Raw genomic sequence first — 26,286 nt, 5'->3', positions numbered from 1 at the left:
GCAAAGCAGTATGGCAGAGTTACACGTGATAACGAAACAAAAAAAAAAATGTTCATTTCTGATGAAGAATCTTCAGACTCGAAATATTAACTCTGCTTTCTTCCCACAGCTACTGCCATTACAGCGGAGTTTCACCAGCAATTTCTGTTTTGGTTTTAAAAAATAAACAGAATGCTGTCAGTGCTTTCAAATGCTGCAAATAAACTGGATTTTGGCTCCATAACAAATATGAAACAACTTGCATGCAATAAAATAAAATGAAAAATTTAAGCAACAATTGGTTCAGCCAATGAATGCAGACATTGCATGTTGTTTAGTCATACTGCATCGCATGCGAGACAACAGCCTGAAATGAAATTGACAGAATACATCCTTTTTAGACAGTCTAACGACTTCGTAAATTAGATCGTAGCATACCTTAGTTCAAAACATGAATGGTTCTTGGTCGCACCACTTCCTGGCTTGCTGTGTTTTGAATAATTGCTCTCAAAAGAAAGTTTCACACCTGTTGCACAAGACACACATGCAAAAACAAAAAGTCTTATTGCTCTTCTGAAAAGAATATTTCAAAACAAAACACTTGTAAGTACCAGTTAAATATATAAAAAGTTTTGCATATTTTAAAATTAAAGTTTCGTTTTTATTATGTATTTTCTCATGAAGGCAATGTTTAAACTGACATATTAGCATCACCAACATTCAGTTAGCTCCAGTGAGTATTTGTTGTGTGGGAAGAAAATGCAAGTAGGCAATTTCAACATGAAGAATAATCAGGCAATTCTAAGCCCAGGCGAGTTTTACTGATGCAGCAACAACTTATTTATATATCATTTTTTACGTAATGAAACATCACATGGCACCTCACAGGAGCATTATAAAGCAAAGTATGACAACTAGCCAGAGAAGGAGATATTATGTCAGATGAGGAAAAAAGTTTGATGACAAAGGATGTTTTTGAGCTTCTTAAAGCAAGATGGAAAAACATAAGGAGAGCATTCCAGAGTTCGGTGTTAAAGCAACCAAAGGCACAACTAGAAGATGCTCTAGAGGCTTAAAAAAAACTGAAGGGGGATTCAAGATGGCGGCAACCCAGTAGGTCTGCTTTTGCTGAGCTCTGCCCCAGAACCCAGACAAAATGGGGCACTCAGCCAGCCCTTCACTGTGTAATTTGTTTAAAAACAAGCCTATTTTGCTCCAGTTCTAAACAGTTTGGTGCAGTTTAGAAGTGACAAAAAGGAAAGGACCCCTCCCTCCCCCAAACAGCAACAGCTCATCTATGACCACGGTGTCAGCCTCCACAGCTGTTCCGGAGGGCTCACCTGCAGAGCAGAGTTTGATCTCGGAGTTTATAAAACTCAGAGAGAAGATTGATGTATTGATGGAGGAAACCTGGGCCAGGCGGGAATCGACGTCGATCATGCTGCAGATGTATGACCTGGAGATTGAGTCTTGGGCAGCATGCAGGGGTCGGAGCAACGGGCCGCACCTTCCGAGACCGTTGTTGAATCTTCAGTGAGCTGGTCAGGCCTTGGAGGAGCAGGTCGACAACCTCGAAAATCAAGGTCGTCAGAAGAATATCCGGTTGCTGGGGCTTCCGCAACAGAAGGAAGGCAGCCACTTCCTTTTTGAAGCAATGGCTCCCACAGTTTCTAAGGTTGGAGGTATGCCAGGTGCGGGTCAAGCAGGCCCACTGGGTCGCAGTGCACAGGCCCAGACTGAACCAGCACCCCTGCCCGGTCCAAGTGCAACACTAGCATTATAGAGACAAGCCAATGATGCTAGAAGCCTCTAGAGCACTGGCGAAGGATACCCAGGCTATGGTATATAAAGGATCAAGAATTATGTTTTTTCAGGGCTTCTCACCGGTCATGATTCGCAAGAGGAAGGCTTTTGAGGAGGTAAAAATGCGGCTGAGGGACCTGAATATTCAGCATTCAGTGAGATATCCATGAACACGGTGTTTCAGCCCCGGAGGGTCCGTGTTCAACTTTGATTCGCCGGAAAAGGCAAAGGACTTGGATGCTTTAAAATAGACTGATTGGCCTGAATTATAATGGACAATTATTTTGTTCTGCCTCTTTTGTCTGTAATTTGCCTGGTTTACCTGGTTGTTGGGGGGTGATCTTGGTTTCCCTTTTAATATATGTCAGGATTACAATTTTATTTAATTTTCTTTTTATGGTATTGTTCTACCAGGAGTGCCTAGGGTTACAGAATGGAAGGGACGAGTTGGGTACCCACTTTTTTCTTTCTTGTCATAAGATACTGGTGTTTGTTTTTCTTACTTGGTGGTGTCTGGGGTGGGGGCATGGTTCCAGCGAGAAGGAGTCATGTTGGGATTAATGAGTGGTATGAGCGCCCCCTATGGACAAGGGGGAAAGCCTCCTTTCAGTTACATTTTAGGTTATGTTGTAAAAGTGGTTGTTAGTAATTTCGATTCAGTAGGTTTAAAAATGCAATTTCCAAAACTATGTGAACTGTTTATAGTTCTCACTTGGCGCACGCTATCAGTGGGGTTCTTCCTCCCAGAGGGTCTCGGACTGTTTCGGACGATCATGGCTTGCCATTCGTTTAAATGGTGCACCTGGAATATTAAGGGGAGTCATTCCCCAATCAAGAGAAAAAAAAAGATACTGCCAAGCCTTAGTAAAGAGGTCGACGTAGCCTTATTACAAGAGACACACTTAACCGATAAGGAGCATTTGAAGGTGCAACAGGGAGGATTTGGCCAGATGTTTTTTTTTCATCTTTTAACTCGAAAAATAGAGGAGTTTCTATTCTCATCCGGAAGAACCTCCCATTTCAAATGCTAGGCCAAATAAAGGATACGTCCGGGCAGTTCATTATACTTAAAGCTTTAACACAAGAGTAGTAGTATGGGATTCTGAATGTATTCTGTCCCCTGGCATATCCCTTTAAATTTGTAACAGACGCGCTCTCTAGATTGATGGACCTTTGGGTGCGCCATACAATTATAGGGGTGACTTTAACCATAATTATTAACCCCAAGGTGGACAGGATGCCTAGGGGTCTTGCAGATATGTCTCTGCAATCTAAGCAGTTGGTGGACTTGAACAGCGAGTTGGGGTTGATGGATGTATGGAGATGTCTTCACCCCGAAGGTAGGGATTTCATCTTTTATTCTAATCCATGATCCTGGCACCAGGAAGGCAACACACCATTCTCTGATTTTTCATTGTTGGCCACAGAAACATCTGTCTGTGCCTCTAACTAGTGTCCCCTATCACAATCGATCGCTTAGAACCCAAAGTACCCCTCAATACATTAGAGCCAGTCACGATACTAAAAAATATGGCTGTTCGTGCTACTTTATCCTGAGTCCATCATCCTCTATGTTTTCCAAATCAGCATACTTATTTGAAATGAAGACACCTGTACTACCTGCCTATCCTTCCTACCTTTCCTGAAGTTTGTACATTCCTCTAACTGCTGCTCCAACCTATCCATGTGATATGATATTGTGCAATGTTTAATTAAAACCTCTCTCAAAAAAAACTCTACTGATAATATTTGGAATGGGTGTGGCATGTGGGGTTTATCAACTAAAGCAGACCAAAGGAGAAAATGCAGTGGTCAGAGTAAGATTCTGAAACTCTTTGTATTTTATTGTCCAAATTGATCTCGACATTGTTACAACTACTGCATGAGTAAAATGGTTTTTAATGTTGCATCCAGAACTTTACACACATCTGGCAAATTTATGCCATCACTTATGTGCAAAAATGTCATGCTGCTCAATGCAGAACAGTCAAAGCTGATAATTATGTAGCAATCACTGAAATCTTCACATATGTATATTCATCACTGTTGGTACTGTATCCCAGGTAACTGAGGACAGAGTAGAGGGAGGAAGTTTTCATGTGCTTTTCATTCCAAATTAATCATCAGCTGCCTGCATGATCAAGCAATTGAGAAGCATCTGCTCAAATATGAAATGCATGGTAGGCAGATGTGGAATGAATACACTTTTGAAAGGATGCTGCTGCTGAACCTTTAGGAATCCAGTCCTTCAAATTAGTCAAATTAGCTAATCTTAGATTTGTTTTTGGGAAGGGGCATCAACTATATAGGTAATCAAGAGTTAGATTTGGTTTTAATCTGTAATGCTTCCTGCCTGACAATCTAAAATTTCTGACTGTCAATGTCAGTGTGAGCAGAGTAACTGCTTGTTGGAAGTTCAGACAGCTGGGTCCTCTGAGGAAGTAAGACATTAGTAAGACGTACTAATGGTGATACATCCAGTCCCCAACTGTCCAGATGTTGAAAGATTTGGACCAATGAAAGCTAATTAAAACAGTCAAACATGGTTTACTAACTCTAGACTTTGGGATTATGGGTATAGAGGGGTGGATGGGAAAGATGGAAAATTTGAGAAGTCTTCCTGATGTAATGGCTTTGAATTGCAATATGCAAAACTAACACAATGCGACCTATGCACCGCCCTCACCCCCCCCCCCCCCCCCCATGTGTTTTCCTTCTGAAGTCTGCAGTGCCAAAACGCAGCACACACATTCTAACTTAAAATGACTTCACTTCTCACCTTGATATTTAAAGAACATGTATATTTTGTCACAACAAGCTGTTTAAAAGAAACACAATGAATAAATTATTGACTTCTGCCTATAGATAATGCATATAGATAATTTTTAAAAATTGAAGCAGTTTTCTTTAAACCTTAAATGATCAAAGAGGGCAGGTGAAGATTATAATGGTTGTTCAATTCCTCCTTATTAAAATATATGCACTTGTGCTCACATCTATCCACCAGCCATCCCTAACCACCCACAGTATAGCTCCCAAGCACAGAAACAGCTAAAGGACTATTTCTTATTAAATTCATGCTTAAGTGCCTGATGAAATGTGAGTTTCTATGACAACTTGCTAGAGGAAAATATACTGCATGTGTGGGCATAGAAAAGGGTGTGGGGATGCGGAATAGTCTTTTTTATTTGAATGCTTAAGGTTTTCTTAGCCAATATTTACTGTAATAGATTTTATCATCAATAGATCTATTGAGGATACTCTATACGCAGCAACTTATGGATGTGAAACATGCATACCACCACTTGTTTGCATATTCAATCATTCGTTCTTTGTATCATTTTCTCATATAATTCAGCATTTCATTATACCTCCTACATAACTATGTAAATGAGAGCTCTGTTTGACCTCAGCTACACAATTTTGGTTCAATTTCATAGTTTCCTCGCAATGCTGTATTCATTTTTAACATAAGGCAACAGCACAATCCTTTACGTTGTGATTCACTGATGATGTCATTCAAAGATCCTGAAAAATTACCAACTTTAGCGTGAACAGTCATCAACATTACATAAATAGCAGAACTGTGGAGTACTTTATAGCAGTCATAAAATGCGAAAGGTTAAGTTTAAAATGCATTATCACAAGAGAAGATCTTCAGTGTAGAATTAAAAATTGTGCCAACATCATGCCAAAATTCCTAATTCAGAAAAAGTATTATCCATCTAAGCACTTTTTTTGCCTCAAAAGGCACCATTTAGCCACTTCTATGCAAGCAATATTCTTGTAAAATATTGTCTTCTGCTTTAATTCATGCAGCTCTATATTGTTATTTTGATCATTTTAATCCACTTCAAACATAAATCGAACACATGACTGCTGAGTAAGTACCACCTCAAAAATGCACATTGATGATGACAACAACATAATGCAGCTTCTGCCCTTCATTAAACTGAGAAACTAAATTACATGAAAACTTATGGTGCCCCTAGCTTTCCAGACATTTTATTTCAATAGCCAGGAACTTGGAATGTCACAAATTGGAAAAGCTGACCTCGGCACCCCTTTGCCCAATCTACATTTCAAGTGAGCAAAATTAAATCAAAAACAGTGTCTCTCAGTGTCAGGCCTAGAACAGTTAACTCAGCTGTAAGATGAATCCTTGTCACAATTCTAAGCAGTAAATAAATCCAAGACAAATGAATCACCAATTTGTAGAACATCTTCAAATTCTTTACGAGATTTTTACGACATATGCATGTTTTATTTCTGACCATGCCATGACTATTAACGAACAAAAATTAAACAGATGAAGCATCACAGGTCATATGTCTTTGTTAACAAAGAACTTACAATCTCCAACTGCAAACACTATAGTTTTCACAGATGAGGTCAAATGAAATTGCTACAGAGAATTCCAATCTTTAGGTCAAGCTTTTGATTATTCAACTATCAGCAAAAAAATATGGAGAATCCACCACCAGAAGTTTGACAATATACATATTGCACTGTTTTCTGACATCAGCAGGACCAGTGGTAATATTCATCTATAAATGACATGATTTTTCAGAGACGTATTTCTGTGTTTTCAATCAGATGCAAATACAGAACAGAATCCCTTCCTTTAAGCGGTGAGAAATATACAGTCCTTGGCTTGGAACTACAGCATTGCCATTAAGAGGATAGGTATGGTGTTTTTTGTAAGCCACATTTGTAAAAAGTGCTGAGAATATATTCATAACATGCTACAAATTGAGTTTTTTAAAAATTAGATTAGATACCCTATAGTATGGAAACAGGCCCCTCGGCCCAACAAGTCCACACCAACCCTCCAAAAGGGTAACCCCCGCCCGAGCCATTCCCCTACATTTAGCCCCAACTAATGCACCTAACACTACAGACAATCTAGCATGGCAATTCACTTGCACATCTTTGGGCTGTGGGAAGAAACCAGAGCACGCAGAGGAAACCCACGCAGTCACAGGGAGAATGTGCAAATTCCACAGAGTCCAACAGTCACCCAACGTGGAAACTGAATGCAGGTCCTGCTGCTGAGGCAGCAGTGCTAACCACTGGGCTACCGTGCTGCTTAGCATATTTTAACTCTTGAGATTTAATTTGATTTTATTTAGTACTGTCACTAGTACCAAGATAGAGTGAAAAAACTGTTGTCTTATGTGCTTTACAGGCAGATCATACTATGGCACTACATCAGGGCAACAGAATAGAGTGCAGGATACAATGTTCAAACTATTGAGAAAGTGCAGGGAGAGATCAATATTAACATCAGAGTTCCATTCAAAAGTCCTGTAACAACGTGGAAGAAGCAGTTCTTGAATCAGTTTGTTTACATCTTCTGCCTGACAAGAGGGTGGAAGAGAGTATAACCGGGTGGGAGGGGTTTTTTTATTACGTTGGTTGCTCTCCCGATGCAGAGGGAGGAATAGATGAAGTCAATAGATGGGAAGCTGGTCTGTGTGATGGACTGGGATGTGTTCACAACGCTGTAGGTTCTTTCGGTCTCGGAAAGAGCAGTTGCCATACCATGCTGTGATGCATCCAGATAGAATGCTTTTGATGGTGCATGTATAAAAATTTGTAAGTGTCTTTATAGACATGCCGAATTTCTTTAGCTCCCTACCAGGTAGTTTGAACAAAATATCATAAGCAAACACGTTCCCACGGCATTTCAAAATCAATCCATCCTACCTCCACTGAAGCTCATTTTCATTTCTCATATGAACAAATACAAAAGTAGTTGTACCCTTCAGTACATGGAGATAAGAGGTGGAACTTATGCACAAATTCCATTTTCCTAATGCATATGCACTGTTCAAGTGCAAAGTGTAAAAAGGAAAATTAAGGTTCAATTACCTAAAGATTCAGAGTAAAAGGGCATTAGCACTTGGGACTGGGTGGTGGAAGGAATGAACTTTTTTTTCCACTTCTACAATCTTGATTCAAAACCACTCAAGAAACAGAATGAAAGTCTTCTTATTAACTGATCACAAGTGAGATGTTTTGAGCTATTGACCAAGGTTCTAATGAGCAATAGCCTACAGCATAAAGCTAATTCTAACTGGCAATTTTTCACACTGATTGCAATGTCGATGCATTGTGTACATATTGAAAATGTAATCTTGTGCAATGTAGTCTAAGACTTGGTCATTATTTTACACACAAAACTTTGGCTTGAAAATTGTAATATACACCTAATATTTCTGTTCTAATGTCTTAGGACATATAATTGCAGTGGAAAAATATCAATGGGCATTCCTGGGTTGCAAACGAGTTCTGTTTTTGAGTCCGCTCATAAGCTGATTTGTATGCAAGTGGCAAAACAGTGCAGGACAATATAAAGTAGCCATTTGTCAAGTGCAAGAAATGTTAATATTTCATCTTTAAAATTACACTTCAGCATTGGATTGCTTTCATAAGTATGAGTGTTCATAAGTTAGATGTTTGTAAATCGGAGACCCCTGCACTCCAACTTTGCTAACAATGAAATCAGTCCTTCTCTTTTAAAACCAACTGAGATGTTTTGGTGATAAGCTATGCCACAGGAAGCACAAAATATCTTGTAATAAAAAGATTTGAAAACAGGAAAAGGAGACACATAGTAGAAAAGTTAAACAGAATCCATAAACCATTATTTTCAGTGAAGTACATCTGGAATTATGAGAACAGGCTCCATCCTTGTCTATTTATTCCATTTTCATTGTGGTCTTTTAATTCTTTTCATCCCATATTTATCCACAAGGAAGTCAGAAAGTTGGCACATAGGTCTCTTAAGTTTTTCCACTCTCACCTTAATCTTATGTTCTCTGGTTTTGGACCTCCCTAGCCTGGGAAAAACACTTTGGCTATTCACACTATCCATGCCCCTCAAGATTTTATAAACCTCTATATATTCACCTCTCAGCTTCCGATGCGCCAGAGAAAGTGGCCCCAGCCTATTCGGATAGCTCAAACCCCCAACCCTACCAACATCCATATAAATCTTTTGTGAACCCTTTCACGTTTCACATCTTTCCTACGGCTGAGAGAGCAGAACTGCATGCAGTATTCCAACCAATGTCCTGTACAGCTGCAACATGACTCCTATATTCAATGCACTGATCATCCTGACAAGCAAACCAAACATCATCTTTACCAACCATCTACCAGTTGGCTCTGAACTCATTAGGGGGAGCTGTGCATCACAACTAAACTGTAGGGCCAAGACTCAGGACTTGAACTTAATATTACACTCTAAGTCAAAAGTTGGGGATGAGCATGGATAAAGGCTCTGCAAGGAAGAAAGAAACATGGATGCTTTTGGGTGAGGCTGTGATTACCATGCTGAACCTGCAGCTCACTGTGTCAAGTGTGATCTGAATTGCCTTCCAATACTCATGCAACTTGTAAATGAAAAATGTCTGTGGCCATATCTGGAGTGGCCAGACTTTTTTTCTGAGCATGCGGTCTCTACTTGTGAACAATGAGGGGTTCTTCAAGGATGATATGGGAGTGGGACGACAAATCTTCATACAGCACTTGTACAATATGACTTGTGCTGCATTCAACCATTTAGAATCATACAACATGCAAACAGACTCTTCAGTAGATACTAAATGAGTATTTTGCATCAGTATTTACTGTGGAAAAGGACATGGAAGATATAGACTGTAGGGAAATAGATGGTGACATCTTGCAAAATGTCCAGATTACAGAGGAGGAAGTGCTGGATGTCTTGAAACTGTTAAAAGGTGGATAAATCCCCAGGACCTGATCAGGTGTACCCGAGAACTCTGTGGGAAGCTAGTGAAGTGATTGCTGGGCCTCTTACTGAGAGATATTTCTATCATCGATAGTCACAGGTGAGGTGCCGGAAGACTGGAGGTTGACAAACGTGGTGCCACTGTTTAAGAAGGGCGGTAAAGACAAGCCAGGGAACTATAGACCAGTGGGCCTGACTCAGTGGTGGGCAAGTTGTTGGAGGGAATCCTGAGGGACAGGATGTACATGTATTTGGAAAGATAAGGACTGATTAGGGATAGTCAACATGGCTTTGTGGGTGGGAAATCACGTCTCACAAACTTGATTGAGTTTTTTGAAGTAACAGAGAAGCTTGATGAGGGCAGAGCAGTAGATGTGATCTATATGGACTTCAGTAAGGCGTTCGACAAGGTTCCTCATGGGAGACTGATTAGCAAGGTTAGATCTCATGGAATAGAGAGAGAACTAGCCATTTGGATACAGAACTGGCTCAAAGGTAGAAGACAGAGGGTGGTGATGGAGGGTTGTTTTTCAGACTGGAGGCCTGTGACCAGTGGAGTGCCACAAGGATCGGTGCTGGGCCCTCTACTGTTTATCATTTACATAAATGATTTGGATGGGAGCATAAGAGGTACAGTTAGTAAGTTTGCAAATGACACCAAAATTGGAGGTGTAGTGGACAGCGAAGAGAGTTACCTCAGATTACAACAGGATCTGCACAGATCGGCCAATGGGCTGAGAAGTGGCAGATGGAGTTTAATTCAGATAAATGAGAGGTGCTGCATTTTGGGAAAGCAAATCTTAGCAGGACTTATACACTTAATGGTAAGGTCCTAGGGAGTGTTGCTGAACAAAGAGACCTTGGAGTGCAGGTTCATAGCTCCTTGAAAGTGGATTTCCAGGTAGATAGGATAGTGAAGAAGGCGTATGGTATGCTTTCCTTTATTGATCAGAGTAGTGAGTACATGAATTGGGAGGTCATGTTGCGGCTGTACAGGACATTGATTAGGCCACTGTTGGAATATTGCGTGCAATTCTGGTCTCCTTCCTATCGGAAAGATGTTGTGAAACTTGAAAGGGTTCAGAAAAGACTTAAGGATGTTGCCAGGGTTGGAGGATTTGAGCTATAGGGAGGGGCTGAACAGGCTGGGGCTGTTTTCCCTGGAGCGTCGGAGGCTGAGGGGTGACCTTATAGAGGTTTACAAAATTATGAGGGGCATGGATAGGGTAAATAGGCAGAGTCTTTTCCCTGGGGTCGGGGAGTCCAGAACTAGAGGGCATAGGTTTAGGGTGAGAGGGGAAAGATATAAAAGAGACCTAAGGGGCAACATTTTCACAGAGAGTGGTACGTGTATGGAATGAGCTGCCAGAGGAAGTGGTGGAGGCTGGTGCAATTGCATCACTTAAGAGGCATTTGGATGGGCATATGAATAGTAAGGGTTTGGAGGGCTATGGGCTGGGTGCTGGCAGGTGGGACTAGATTGGGTTGGGATATCTGGTCGGCATAGACGGGTTGGAGCGAAGAGTCTGTTTCCATGTTGTACATCTCTATGACTCTATTCATGTACCTCTCCAATTGTGTTTTAAATGTTGTAACTGTACTTGCATCTCGCACTTCCTCTGGCAGTTCATTTCACATATGAACCACCCTCTGAAAAAGTTGCCCCTCCGATCACATTTGAATCGTTCTTCTCTCACCTTAAAATGGTGTCCCGTAATTTTGAACTCCCTACCCTAGGAAAAAGACCTTTGCTATTCACCTTATCTATGGCCAACACGATTTTATAAACCTCTATAAGGCCATCGCTCAACCTCCTACACTCCTAGGAAAAAAGCCCCAGTCTTTCCAACTCAAATCCGCCAGTCCCAGCAACATCCTTATAAATTTTTTCTGCACCCTTTCCAATTTAATAGCTTTCAAGTAGCAGGGCTACCAGACTCAGTGATCTGACTAATGAAGACAAGTGTGCCATATGCCTCCTTCACTACGTTGTCTACCTGTGAAGCAACTTTCAAGGAACTATGTATCTGAAACCCTAGGTGTCTCTGTGCAACAACACAACCCACTAACAAACCATTAACTGTGTAGGTCTTGCCCTAAGTTCTGCCCAAGCACTCCACCCAGACTATTGCATAAATGCTGTACCCTCCACACTTCAAGTCTAGATGACTCGTCATCAGAGGTGACGTGAAGTGTTAGTTTGCTCTCTCTCCATAGATGCTGTCTGACCTGCTGTGATTTCCAACATTTTTTGTTTTCAATTCCCAATAAGCTGTCAGTTAAATGCCAACAGCCATTTCACTGATTAAAATAAGATTTAAGAATATGTTCTTTAGATTATTCAGCATTATCACATCAGAAAAACACTGAAGTTTCAATTTCTAATAATCAGCCTCATCAATTTCGAATCAGAAATCTATACTTTTTTAAATTCAACTATTTCGGATTTAAATCAACACCAATAAATCTTAATTACATACAACAAATTATCTGTTTATTGAGACATTTTTGCATTTTGTAACAATTTTGATTGAAAGTAAGCAGAAATATTTTCTGAGGAGAAAGGTAACCTAATTAAGACAAACATTTCCTTTAAAATTCAAGGTCGGCAATCAAGTTGATAAAAAATACCTTGCAGTACTAGACTATGTTCAGGTTTTGAACCAACATGAAAATCTAATTAAATAAATTAAACTGGTCACATATAAATGCTGCATGACCTATGACACTAACATCATTGTTTGACAGATTTCCAAAACAACTCTAGCATTGATTGTTTGTGAATTCTCTCAGTTAACAAATCGAGCTTGTGCCAGTCAATAGTGAGCTCTATTTCCAATGCTGATGTCATGTGCATTCCGTGTTACGAAAAGGCTGAGATCACAAAGGCTACTTCATTTGACACATCTGTCATTAGCAGTGGAGGGGGGGGGGGCGGGGTCCAAACCTCTCCACAACTCAATGCTGACTCTAAATATGTTGGACTTTGACTACTTGACTAGGGGGAGGCAGTAGCATAGTTAAAGGGTGTAGAATGCATTCTAGGTGGGAGACTTCATTGTTCATCACCAAGAGTGACCTGGCAGCACCACTACTGGTGGAGCTGGACAAATCCTAAAAGACACAGTTGCTAGACTGGGTCTACAGCAGATGGTGAGGGAACCAGCAAGCAGGAAATACAAATTCAACTATTTGCAGCAGGCAGATTAGTCTGCTCATGACTGTATGGGATGTGGTCTTCTTGACATCGGGGAGACCGAAAGTAAACGGAGCATCGCAGCCAGGTCCGCATGGGCCGACATACTTCTCAGTCACCAGCCATTTCAATTCTCCCCAATCACTCCCTTTCCAACATGATCATCCTTGGCCTCCTCCATTGCCAAAACGAACCACAGCTCCTATTGGAGGAACAACACCTCATCTTCCAGCTGGCACCCTACAGCCCAGAGGGCTCAACATGGAGTTCTCCAATTTCAAATAACCTCCCTCCCATTCACCCGAATCCCTTCCCAGCCCCTGTCTTCCACTGCTCTCTGCCATCTACCAGATTCATTCCTCCCATTGACCAACCAGGTCATACATTCTATCTGTCTTCACCTAACCCCACTTCACCATCCTGTCCCCACTTCTCCCTCTATCTGCAGCTCCCCCGAGTCCTGAAGAATGGTTAAACTTGAAACATCAACTTCTGCACCTCCTAATACTGCCTGGTTTGCTGAGTCCTTCCAGCCTCCTGCCTGTCTACTTTGGATTCCAGCATCTGCAGTTTGTTTTGTCTCACGACAGTATGGGAAGCAGTGACCTTTACAAGGTTCTTTAGCAGATGAAGTCATCTTTTTGTATTAAGAATACTCTTCATTGTGTTGTGTGACACTATTATCCTGTTAAATGTGATTGACTTCAAACAGTTCCAGAAATTGTACTCCCAACACAATATGCAACCTTGTGGTCCACCAAACCCACCAGTCTAATATTCCCATTGAGCCAGGGGATCAACCCTGGTTCAATAGAGCATAGGAGGGCATGCAGAAGCAGCAACAGGCATACCTAAAACTGAGATGTTAACCTGGTGAAAATACAAAACAAGATTATTCATACATCAATTAGCATAAGCAAGTGATAGACAGGCTAAGTAATTCCACAGTCAACAAATCAGATCTAAACTCTGCAGTCCTGTCACATCTAGTCTCAAACGGTGGTGGACAATTAAACAACTTCCTGGAGAAGGCCCCATAAAGATCCCCATCCACTATGATACGAGAGCCCAGTACAGTGTAAAAGGGATGGCTGAAGCATTTGCAACAATCTTTAGCCGGAAGAGCCGAGTGGATTTTCCATCTCAGTCTCCTCCACAGGTCACCAACACAGATGGAAGTCTTCAGCTAGTTCAGTTTACTCTATGTGATATCAAGTGAGTGCTGGGATCACTGGATACTGCAATGACTATGGGATCTAATGAAATTCTAGCAATACTACTCAAGATACGTACTCCAAAAGCTTGCCTTATACAAGCAAAACTGTTCCAGTGCAGCTACAACACTGATAAGATGGAAAATTGCATGGATAAATGTCTTATGCACAATCCAACTGAGGCAAATACCATCCTATAAGTCTATTCTTAATCATTAGAACATAGAACAGTACAGCACAGAACAGGCCCTTCAGCCCATGATATTATGCCGACCATTGATCCTCATGGACACACCCTCAAATTTCTGTGACCATATGCATGTCCAGCAGTCTCTTAAATGTCCCCAATGACCTTACTTCCACAACTGCTGCTAGCAACACATTCCATGCTCTCACAACTGTGTAAAGAACCCACCTCTGACATCCCCTCTATATTTCCTCCAACCAGCTTAAAACTATGATCCCTCGTGTTAGTCATTTCTGCCCTGGGAAATAGACTCTGGCTATCGACTCTATGCCTCTCATTATCTTGTATACCTCAATTAGGTCCCCTCTCCTCCTCCTTTTCTCCAATGAAAAATGTCCGAGCTCAGTCAACCTCTCTTCATAAGATAAGCCCTGCAGTCCAGGCAGTATCCTGCTAAACCTCCTCTGAACCCTCTCCAAAGCATCCACATCTTTCCTATAATAGGGCAACCAGAACTGGATGCAGTATTCCAAATGCGGTCTAACCAAAGTTTTATAGAACTGCAATAAGATCTCACAACTCTTAAACTCAGTCCCCCTGTTAATGAAAGCCAAAACACCATGTGCTTTCTTAACAACCCGGTCCACTTGGGTGGCCATTTTAAGGGATCTATATACCTGCACACCAAGATCCCTCTGTTCCTCCACACTGCCAAGAATCCTATCCTTAATCCTGTACTCAGCTTTCAAATTCGACCTTCCAAAATGCATCACCTCACGTTTATCCAGGTTGAACTCCATCTACCACTTCTCAGCCCATCTCTACATCCTGTCAATGTCCTGCTGCAGTCTACAACAGCCCTCTATACGGTCAACGACACCTCCAACCTTTGTGTCGTCTGCAAACCTGCTGACCCATCCTTCAATCCCCTCATTCAAGTCATTAATAAAAATTACAAACACTGGAGGCCCACGGACAGAGCCCTGTGGAAGACCACTCACCACTGATTTCCAGGCAGAATATTTTCCTTCTACTACCACCCGCTGTCTTCTGTTGGCCAGCCAATTCTGTATCCAGACAGCTAAGTTTCCCTGTATCCTATTCCTCCTGACCTTCTGAATTAGCCTACAATGGGGAACCTTATCAAATGCCTTGCTGAACTCCATATACACCACATCATATACACCACATCCACAGCTCGACCCTCATCAACTTTTCTAGTCACATCCTCAAAGAACTCGATAAGGGTTGTGAGGCATGACCTGCCCCTCATAAAGCCGTGTTGACTGCATTTAATCAAGCCATGCTCTTCCAGATGGTCATAAATCCTATCCCTCAGAATCCTTTCTAACACCTTGCAGACGACAGACGTGAGACTTACTGGTCTGGAATTGCCGGGGATTTCCCTATTTCTTTTCTTGAAGAGAGGAATTACATTTGCCTCTCTCCAATGATGAAAGGTTTCAACTGCTGTCAAGCAGCACCTACTTAGTAGATACCTGCTCACTAATGTTCAGTTTGGGGAATGAAAAAAAAAATCTATTTTTAAAAGATTTAAATATTTATTCATCAAAATGTTGCTAAAATCTCAAATGGTTGCAATATGAATGAAATACTTGCTAACTATTTAGTAAGCCACAAACATTTTAGAAACATCAAATCACAAAGACCTCCACTATGAAATGACAAAGTGCAAGGTTTAAAACATCTGGCAGGAATACTGTTACTCAGTGCAGAAAATTAAAGAGAATGAAAAAATTGATACTTTCTACTGTTTCAGCCACTTAGTCTTATCCTTCCTGCTCACTCTCCAGCTTGTGGCCAGACCCTGACCTGTTTTCTTAGCATGTCTTACACGAGTTGTTTTCTTCTTTTCCCATCCCAAATGCTGCCAAATCCATGGGTGCTCACTCTTCGACTTCCTGCTGCTTCTGTCCACTCCCCCATGAACCAGCGACTGGCTTCTATCTCCACATACTCCTTTTATTCTCTTTCCCCATTAGCACAAAACCAGATGCTGATGCATTATACAGACATCTATCAAAGAAGACATGTATTTAGTAAGTGATAAAATGCTTGAATTGCACTTTTGTCAAATGATAACAAATCAAAGTCTCAATGTAGCCCATTATTCCAAAGGAATGTGAATCAACTCAAACCAGTTTGTCACATTTGAATTATCTCAGCTCCTGTGACATCAGTCTTTGAACATACTCTAAAGCATTTGCGTTTATAATACATGGTAAGTAATTTTGGTTTACTGTTTGTTCATTTACCATTGATCCATTCAGGCCCCCTTTTCAGCAGCTTGTATTAGAATAGAAACTGATAAGAGAAATAACATCGTTTCTATGTTAGAGATATTGTGATTGTGCTTAAATCACTAAAGCCTCAAACAAAAAATGGCCATTTCAAATTTGTCCATCCAGACCAACACCAGCACCTCCATATCAAAAATGACCATGATATACTTTGCGTCAATTGTCCCATGTAATGGTAGACATGTGAAGCTCTGCAAATGCAAATTTAAAGTCTCACCTGACTTTGCCATTTCTACATCACAGTTTATACCTGACAGAGGAACGCAATGCTGAAGCGTTCATATTCCACACAACTGTAATTATGCAATCACATGATCTGCAATATTTGAAGGTAGCTGTTTTGTTTTTAAAAAGAAAACAAAGTGCTATAATGTCTGCATTTAACTCACCCAATACAGCACCAGGGCTTTGGTTCGACAACATTCATTTACATGAGATTACATAGCTCAGAGTTCCTTATCGATGACATGACAATGGAATCCTTAGAGGTGAAGCCACTATTCTACACTGTGCAAGGGCATAACATTTTGTTACATTGTACTTGTGATTCTTCAAATCAGTTACAATCACTGATACGTTGCACTCTTTCTTACGTTCCCAGAGATTAACTGCTCTCTTACTGGAGATGGAGTAACACTTGGAACATTCTTGCGATCTTGCTGACCATAAGACAACAGCATTGAAAAAAAGTCACCAATTACAACATTGTCACCAAGCCTAGCAAAGATGGGTTCTTGAGTGACTGCTGCAGCCACTAGTGAGAGCCAGCAGCTGAAGATCCCCAAAGGTGGTGGTGAATGACTCGAGCTTCAACCTACCAGCCTCACGCTCATTACCTAAAGCTTCTGAAGAATAAGTGTAGATGGAGACTATGGATACCCCCATCCTCCTCATCAAACTCTCATCTGCTGGAACATGACTTGCATTCATAAGGAATGATTGGCCATCCATCCTGGATGGAGAAGTTGGATTTGAACCTCCTTTCATGATTATTTTTAATATTTATTCATTAAGGGATGCGAGTAAATTCATAGGATGTGGACATTGCTGGCTGTGCCAGCATTTATTGCCTATCACTAGTTATCCTTAAGATGGTTGTGGGTGCCTTCTTGAACCAATGCAAGCCATTTGGTGTAGGCCCACGCACTAGGGAGTTCCAGGATTTTGACCTATTAATATTGAGGGAACAGTAATATTGCAAGCTTCAACAATAAAGCCTCATCTCACCAGTAGTTACTGGCCAATTAAAATCAAATCTCTGGGTCTTAAAGACTATCACCCAAGACTGAGCCTTTAACAGATTCAATGGTGAGAGGCAAGCTTCTCACAGGTAGAGAAAGAGGTTTAAGAAATCAAAGGCAAGGACAGGTAGGTGGTTCCAAAAGGCTACCCCCTTGGCCCATACTCCCCATATGTGTCTCCAACTACCCCATATTTGAAGCAAATAAAGGTCTACCAAAACAACAGACAGGTCACTTATTGGGAAACCAGTCACTTTTCTCATCTGCTCAGGAGGCAAGTCATCAGGACAATGGCAGTTGAAACCCTTTAGTGGCTGTTAATTAGCCACTTAAGAGCCTTAATTACAGGGACATCAAAAGAGTCTGAAGTGTACTTTCACACCCAGCACTTGATTGGTGGCGAGAAGGTGCCAAGTTTGCAATGGGGCTAACTCGCCTAATAATTTTCAACTCTCACCATCGAGGGAGCTGAAATCTCTAACCCAACAATGCAGGTAGTTGCTTAAAACAAGAAAATACTGCAATACTTTTAATATATATGACCTTGTTCCTAGATTAAATTCAAGATGTAAAAATCTCATAATTATGAACCCTTTACCATGGCAGTGGGTGGGAGATGGCAGGGCAGGAGTGATGGTTATCAAGAAGATATCTACCACAAGAAAGCTACACTGATAATTGAAATATCATTCAGCCTTTTCAATTATGCTCGGCTATTCAATATGATCATTGGTTGATCATCCAACTCAACACCCTGTTCTTACCTTCTCCCCATACCCTTATTTCCTTTTAGCCCTAAGAACTATACTTAACTCCTTCTTGAAAACATTCAATGTCTTCACCACAACTGCATTCTGTAGCAGAGAATTCCACAGGCCACTGTTCTCTGGGTGAAGAAATTTCTTCTCACCTCAGTCCTAAATGACCTACCTTCTATCTTTGAACTGTGACTGCTGGTTCTGAACTCCAGTCATTGGGAATATCCTTCCAGCTTTGACAAAGGGTCAGTTAGACTCGAAATGTCAGCTCTTTTCTCTCCTTACAGATGCTGCCAGACCTGCTGAGATTTTCCAGCATTTTCTCTTTTGGTTTCAGCATTTACTCTGTTTAGTTCTGTTAGAATTTTATAGGTTACTATGGAGATCCCTCTCATTCCTCTAAATTTTGGTGAACATAACCCTAAATGATCCAGTCTCTCGTCGTTCATTAGTCCTGCCATCCCAGGAATTAGTTCAATAAACCTTTACTGTATGCCCTCCCTAACAAGAACATCCTTCCTTAGGAAAGACGATCAAAACTTAACAAGATACTCCAGATGCTGTTATTGTAGCAAACTATCCTTGTTGCTGTACTCTAATCTTCTATGAAAGCCAAAATACCATTTGCTTTATTCACCTCCCACTGCACCTGCATCTTTCTTTCAGCAACTGGTATACAAGAACACCAAGGTCTTGTTGAACCTTTCCCTTTTCCAATCTATCACCATTCAGAAAATAACCTGCCTTAGTGTTTTTGCTACCAGTGTGGATAATCTCAAATATATCTCCATTATTCTTCATCTGCCATGAATGTGCACTCAGTTAACTTGTCCAAATCACACTGAAGTGTCTCTGCATCATCCTCACATCTTACCTTCCCATCCAGCTTTGTGTTGTCTGAAAATATTGATTTAGAGAGGGAGCTAAATGTATCTCCATAAGATATATTGTGAATAGCTGGGGTCCAAGTAATGATCCCTTCTGTACCTGAGTCACTACCTGCCAGTTGGGAAAAAAAAAACATTCCTACTCTTTGCTATCTGTCTGTCAACCATTTCCCTTTCCATGTCAGTACACTGTTCCCAATTCCATGGAGCTTTATTTTTATATGCTCATCTCATATGGGACCCAATTAAAAGTCTTCTGAAAGTCCAGGAAAACCACATCCACTGGCTCCTCCTCATTTCTACTTGTTAAATCTCAAAAAATTCCAGAAGATTTGTCAAGCATAATTTCTGTTTTGTAAATCCATCCTGAATCTGTGCTAGATTGTGATGAGCCTCATTAATCACATTGTTCAGGTATTCAAATGGTATTCATGTTTTGGATTTGTCATTAAGCCTTCTATTTTCCCAAGTTGATATCACTTGTGCCAAGTATTTCCTGTGTCTACAAAAGCTTTTTAACAGGACATTGAATTTATTTTCTTGGCATTTATGTTTGTGTGGTTTACCTCTCCTATTGCTTGTATTCTGTTTCTTTTTAAATTGTTATTCTTTTTGAAAATTCTGACAAAGGGGCTACATCTGAAATACTGTTACCTGTGCTCTCCATATTTATCGCCTGACCTGACAAGCATTTTTCATTTAAAAATGCAGTTTCTTAGACAATTACTTAATCCCTCATGAAAGCATCTAAACAAACTTGACTTAATACCAGTTATGAAGACTCTGCAGTTTAAGAAATAAACTAACAGAAATGATACTAATAAAAAATATAATTGCAAGGAAAAGCAATTAGTGCAGAAAAATCACAGCATGGACCTTCAAGCACTTAGTTGATATAAAACTCATGTCAAACTCTGAGGAGAAAGGCTTTGGGTCTTGTGCTGCCAGATGGAACTAAGGCAGATTTAGAATAGTTTTGACAGTACATTCTTAATGGCTGAAGGGCCTCTTCTGTATTGTATGATTCTATGCTTGTCTGTGGAGTCATAGTCATAGAGCCATAGAGATGTATGGCACGGACACAGACCCTTCAGTCCAACTCATCCATGCCTAATCCTAACCTAATCTAGTTTTCCCGCGTATGGAGTCGGGTATTACAAGGGGGCATAGCTTTAAATTAAGGGGGGGTAGATATAGGACTGAAGTTAGGGGTAGGTTCTTCACTCAGCGAGTCGTAAGTTCATGGAATGTCCTGCCAGTAGCAGTGGTGGACTCTCCCTCTTTATGGGCATTTAAGCAGGCATTGGGTAGGTATATGGAGGATAGTGGGTTAGTATAGGTTAGGTGGGCTTGGATCGGCGCAACATCGAGCGCCAAAGGGCCTGTACTGCGCTGTATTCTTCTATGTTCTATGTTCTAGTTAGATTTGCCAGCACTTGGCACAGATCCCTCTAAACCTTTCCTATTCATATACCCATTCAGATGACTTTTAAATGCTGCAATTGTACCAGCCTCCACCACTTCCACTGGCAGCTCATTCCATACACCTTCTGTGTGAAATGGTTGCCCCTTGGGTCCCTCTTATATCATTCCCCTCTCACACTAAATCTATACCCTCTAATTCTGGAATCGCCAACCCCAGGGAAAAGAAAGACTTTGTCTGCTTGTCCCACCTATGACCCTCATGATTTTATAAACCTCAGCATCCAACCTCCAGGGAAAACAGCCCCAGCCTATTCAGCCTTTCCTTATAGTTCAAACCCTCCAACCCTGGCAACATCCTTGTAAATCTTTTCTGAACCCTTTCAAAGTTTCACAACATCCTTCCTGTAAAGAAGGAGACCAGAATTCCAAAAGTGACTGAACCAACATCCTGTACATCCACAACATGACCTCCCAACTCCTATACTCTGGTATGCTTTCCTTTATTGGTCAAAAGCCTTCTTCACTATCCTACTAACCTGCAACTCCACTTTCAAAGAACTATGAACCTGCACTCCAAGGTCTCTTTGTTCAGCAACAATCTGTAGGACCTTATTATTAAGTGCTCTGATTTTCTTTTCCAAAATGCAGCATCTTGTATTTATCAAAAGTAAACTCCATTTGCTGCCACTCAGCCCACTGGCCCATCTGATCAAGTTCCTGTTATATGGAGGTAACCTTCTTCACTGTCCACTACACCTCCAATTTTGGTGTCATCTGCAAACACATTAACTATACCTCTTATGTTAAAATGTCAAATAGTGGACTCAGCACCAATCCTTGTGCACTCCACTGGTCACAGGCCTCCAGTCTGAAAAGCAACCCTCCACCACCACCCTCTGTCTTCTACCTTTGAGCCAGTTCCACATCCAAATGGCTAGTTCTCCCTATATTCCATGAGATTTAACCTTGCTGAACACCTTACTGAAGTCCACATTGATCATGTCCACTGCTCTGCCCTCATCAATCCTTTTTGTTACTTCAAACAAAAACTCAAACAAGTTCGAGAGACATGATTTCCCACGCACAAATCCAAGCTGACTATTTCTAATCAGGCTATGCCTTTCCAAATACATGTAAAATCCTGTCCCTTAGGATTATCTCCAACAATGTGCCCACCAGCGATATCAGGCTCACTGGCCTATAGTTCCCTGGCATTTCCTTACTACCTTTCTTAAATAGTGGTACCACATTAGCCAACCTCCAGTCTTCCTGCACCTCACCTGTGACGATCAAGGATAAAAATATCTCAGCAAAGGGCGCAGCAATCACTTCCCTAGCTTCCCACCGAGTTCTTGGGTACACCAGATCAGGTCCTGGGGGGAGTTATCCACTTGTATGCATTTCAAGACACCCAGCACCTCCTCCTTCATATTATGGAGATTTTTCAAGATGACACCATCTATTCCCCCACATTTTATATCTTCCATGTCCTTCTCCACAGTAATCACTGATGCAAAATACTCATTTAGTATCTCCCCCGCCTCCTGCGGCTCCACACAAAGATCATCAAGGCAGCCTGTGGGGCTCTATTCTCTCCTTGGTTACCCTTTTGTCCTTCATGTATTTATACAAACCCTTTGGATTCTCCTTAACCCTATTTGCCAAAGCTATCTCACATACCCTTTTTCCCCTCCTGATTTCTCTCTTCGTATACTTCTACTGCCTTTATACTCTGGGGATTTTCTCAATCTCTCCTACTTGTACCTGACATATGCTTCCTTCTTTTTCTTTACCAAACCCTCAATTTCTTTAATTATTCAGCATTCCCTACACCTACCAGCCTTTCATTTCACCCTAACAGGAATATACTGTCTCTGGATTCTCATTATCTCATTTCTGAAGGCTTTCCATTTTCCAGTTGTCCCTTTAACTGCGAACATGTGCCTCGAATCAGCTTTTGAAAGTTCTTGGCTAATATCATCAAAATTAGCCTTCCTCCAATTTAGAACTTCAACTTTTAAATCTGGTCAATCCTTCCCATCACTATTTTAAAACTAATAGAATTATGGTCGCGGAGCCCAAAGTGCTCTTCAATGACACATCAGTCACCTGCCTTGCCTTATTTCCCAAGAGTAGGTCAAGTTTTGCACCTTCTCTAGTAGGTACACCCACATACTGAATCAGAACATTTTTTGTACACACTTAAATTCCTCTCCATCTAAACCTGTAACATTATGGCAGTCCCAGTCTATGTTTGGAAACTTGAAACCCCCAACCATTACCCCCTATTATTCTTACAGATAACTGAAATCTCCTTACAAACCGGTTTCTCAATTTCCTGCTGTCTTTTGGGGGTCTATAATACAATCCCAGTAAGGTGATCATCCCTTTCTTACTTCTCAGTTCCACTCAAATAATTTCCCTGGATGTATTCCCTCAGTACAGCTGTAATGCTATCTCTTATCATAAAACACCCCTCCCCCCTCAACTCTTGCCCCTCTTTCTATCCTTTCTATAGCATTTGCATCCTGGAACATTAAGCTGCCAGTCCTGCCCATCCCTGACCCATGTTTCTGTAATTGCTATGATATCCCAATCCCATGTTCCTAACCATGCCCTGAGTTCATCTGCCTTCCCTGTTAGGCCTCTTACATTGCAATAAATGCAATTTAATTTATCAGTCCTACCTTGTTCTTTGCTTTGTCCCTGCCTACCCTGACTGTTTGACTCACTCCATTTCCCAACTGTACCAGTCTCAGATTTATCTCTTTCCTCACTACCTCCCTGGGTGCCACCACCTCACACCTTAAGTCTTCCAGAGCAGCTTCAGCAAATCTCCCTACTAGTATATTAGTCCCCTTTTAATTCAGGTGCAATCCATCCTTCTTGTACAAGTCACTTCTACCCCAGAAGAGATTGCAAATGATCCAAAAAAAAAAAAATGATGTGAACCCTCACTCCAGCTCCTCAGTCACACAGTCATCTGCTCTATCCTCCTTTTCATACCCTTACTAGCTTGGAGCACTGGGAGCAATCCAGATATTACTATCCTAGAGGACTTCTTTTTTAATTCCTGCCTAACTTTCTATATTTTCCCTTCAGAATCTCACCCTTTTCCCTTCCTATGTCATTGTACACAGCAGAACCAGTGATCTCCTGCTGGCCCCTCTCCCCTTTAAGAACATTCTGCACCCTCCGAGAGATCCTTCATCCTGGCACCAAGGAGGCAGCACACCATTCTGATTTTTCACTGCTGGCCGCAGAAACGGCTGTCTGTGCCTCTGACTAGAGAGCCCCCTATCACAATCGATTGCTTGGCATCAGATGTACCCCTCATAGCAGTAGTCAGTCTCGATACCAGAAACTTGGCTGTTCATGTTAATTTCTTCCAGGAGTCCATCACCCTCTACATTTTCCAAGAAAGCAAACTTGTTTGAAATGGGAATAACCACAGAAGACTTCTGCGCTACCTACCTTTCCTGGAGTTAACCCACCTATGGGACTGTATCTGCAGCTTTTCTCCCTTCCTATAAATGTCATCCATCACACCACCAGCTCTTGTAAATTCCTCATTGTCTCTAACTGTCGCTCCAACCAATCCATTCGATTTGATAGAATTCACAAATGACATTTCCTGCAGACATAATCCTCAGTAACATGAAAACTCTCCCTAAACTCTCACATCCAACAGTAAGAGCATATCATTCTACTGAAGGCCATCTTGCTCCTTCACAATCTATACACCCAGAAAATGGCACCTCTTATTTGTTCTTTTAAAAAAAAAAATTGCTCCAGGCTAACTGAATACTTCTGGCTTATATTTTTTAAAATTTAATCAATAGACAATCAAAACATAAATCAAGAAAAATCCCACTCTACACACTACTGTAGGTTTACAGGAAGGCTACACTTATAAAAACTGTGCACTTATCTGTTCCTGCGCTGCGAATTCTCTCACACAGGTTCCTCCAAGATCAGTTTTGAATTTCACGGTTTAACTTTTTCTAGATGCACTCAGGATGTCCAGAGATACATAAATTAAAACACTGAAGGCAGTAATTGCACAGATTCGCTGCTGTGTCCTTCACTGACCATGTGCTGCTTTTATCTGATCGCGTTCTCCCTTTTAAAAGTGCCGTTGTTTTGACTTTTCCTTTCTGAAAAGTATCAAAATAATGCAACAGCATATAGAACAGTAATTTCTGCACCTTCAATTCGAGGAAATCACCTCCAACACCTAAAATACCTCAAATTTGTTTTCCTGTCCTCCATCTTGGATCATCCAGAATCCTATGCTTGACACAGACTAGCAAAATGGGCAGACATATGGCAAATAAAATTAATTGATCAGGTATGTACCATCGTACATTTTGATAGAAAGTGTTTGGAGATGTCGTACAGAATAACTGCTATTTTGAGAGAGCAATAACAGAGATTAGAGAGAGAGGTACAAAAACAAATAGAATCCTTGTTTTTTTTAAAATGCAGGAATTTATATAAAAGTAGATTCAAAAGGAAATCAGATAAGTATAAATAAATATTTGACAGGACCAAACTCCTCATTATTCACAGTGATTCAGGAAACAAGCAGCAGTGGATTAAATGAATAGCACTACCATTGAACAGGCACAGACAGGATGGGCCAAATGGCTTTCCCCTGTGCTGCATCATTCTATTTTCTAAAAAAGGATCTTTTTGACAAGTTTTTAATCCCACATAAAATAAACTCCATTAAACAGAATACATGTTTTTGGTTCTCTTATTTTGAATCATTATTTCAAATTTTTCACATAAAATCCAGAATTCTGTCCAGACTTGAATCATTTAACCAAAATACTAGTTTAAGCAAAAATACAATGCTTTAGTCATAACTGTACTGGCCACTGTCGTAAATTACCCGTGGGAATAGACACTTTACATCCTAAATAGCCAATTAGGTCAGGGGAGTAGTTTTGGCTGGAAGCTTCAACAAAACTGAAACATCCACACTGCAGCCAGCAGTGCAGAAAATAATTTTTCCTTTACACAGAAGAGTTACAGATGAATATGTAGCTGACGTGAGGAGTGTAAAATAATGTAGTTATTTCCTCTAATTTCCTTTCAGAGTGCAAGCTCCTAATACAACAGCTAGGCTGTGTTGAAATGAATATCTGTCTCAAATGGATATAAAAACACCACATGTATACACCCCTGCTGTAATAAGCTAAATAAATTGGGTATATGCGTTGCATCTCATCTGAGGAGCTGTCCCACTAGGCTGAAGAGAACAAATTCAATTTAGGCAACTCTATAAGTAGTGAATGGAATTTAGCAGTTGCAAAAATCACTCACAAACAGACATACTTTACAACACTTGTCTGGAATAAATATGAAGCAAGTGCAGCAAGCAATAATATTCCCTTTCAAGTCCATTCTATGTTACTTGAGTAGCAGTTCATTGGCAAAGTTATAAACAATAACATCTTTTTTAAAAAAATGAAAATAATGAACATTACAGCACACCTCACTGTGGAGCA

At 40.8% G+C, this 26,286-nt stretch overlaps 1 protein-coding gene across 10 annotated transcripts in view; it reads right to left on the bottom strand.

Annotated features, from left to right (window-relative positions):
- Positions 1–26,286, bottom strand: part of LOC122541001 (CYFIP-related Rac1 interactor A) — a 216,710-nt gene that overhangs the window by 143,412 nt on the left and 47,012 nt on the right. For 7 of the 10 annotated variants that reach the window (XM_087977589.1, XM_043677442.2, XM_087977590.1 and 4 more), the window contains exon 2: positions 418–505. The exons of the other annotated variants lie outside the window; for them this stretch is intronic. The gene's annotated coding sequence lies outside the window, so the exon portion shown is untranslated. The remainder of the gene's footprint in view (positions 1–417; positions 506–26,286) is intronic. 10 annotated transcript variants of the gene reach the window in all.

The sequence above is a fragment of the Chiloscyllium plagiosum genome, unplaced genomic scaffold, assembly GCF_037043375.1.
Source record: "Chiloscyllium plagiosum isolate Xiang-an unplaced genomic scaffold, Cpla_swu_hap1 HiC_scaffold_3, whole genome shotgun sequence".
In the NCBI taxonomy this organism is placed as follows: Eukaryota; Metazoa; Chordata; class Chondrichthyes; order Orectolobiformes; family Hemiscylliidae; genus Chiloscyllium; species Chiloscyllium plagiosum.
The sequence above is the reverse complement of the archived record's forward strand: the minus strand, read 5'-3'. Positions and strand labels throughout refer to the sequence as shown.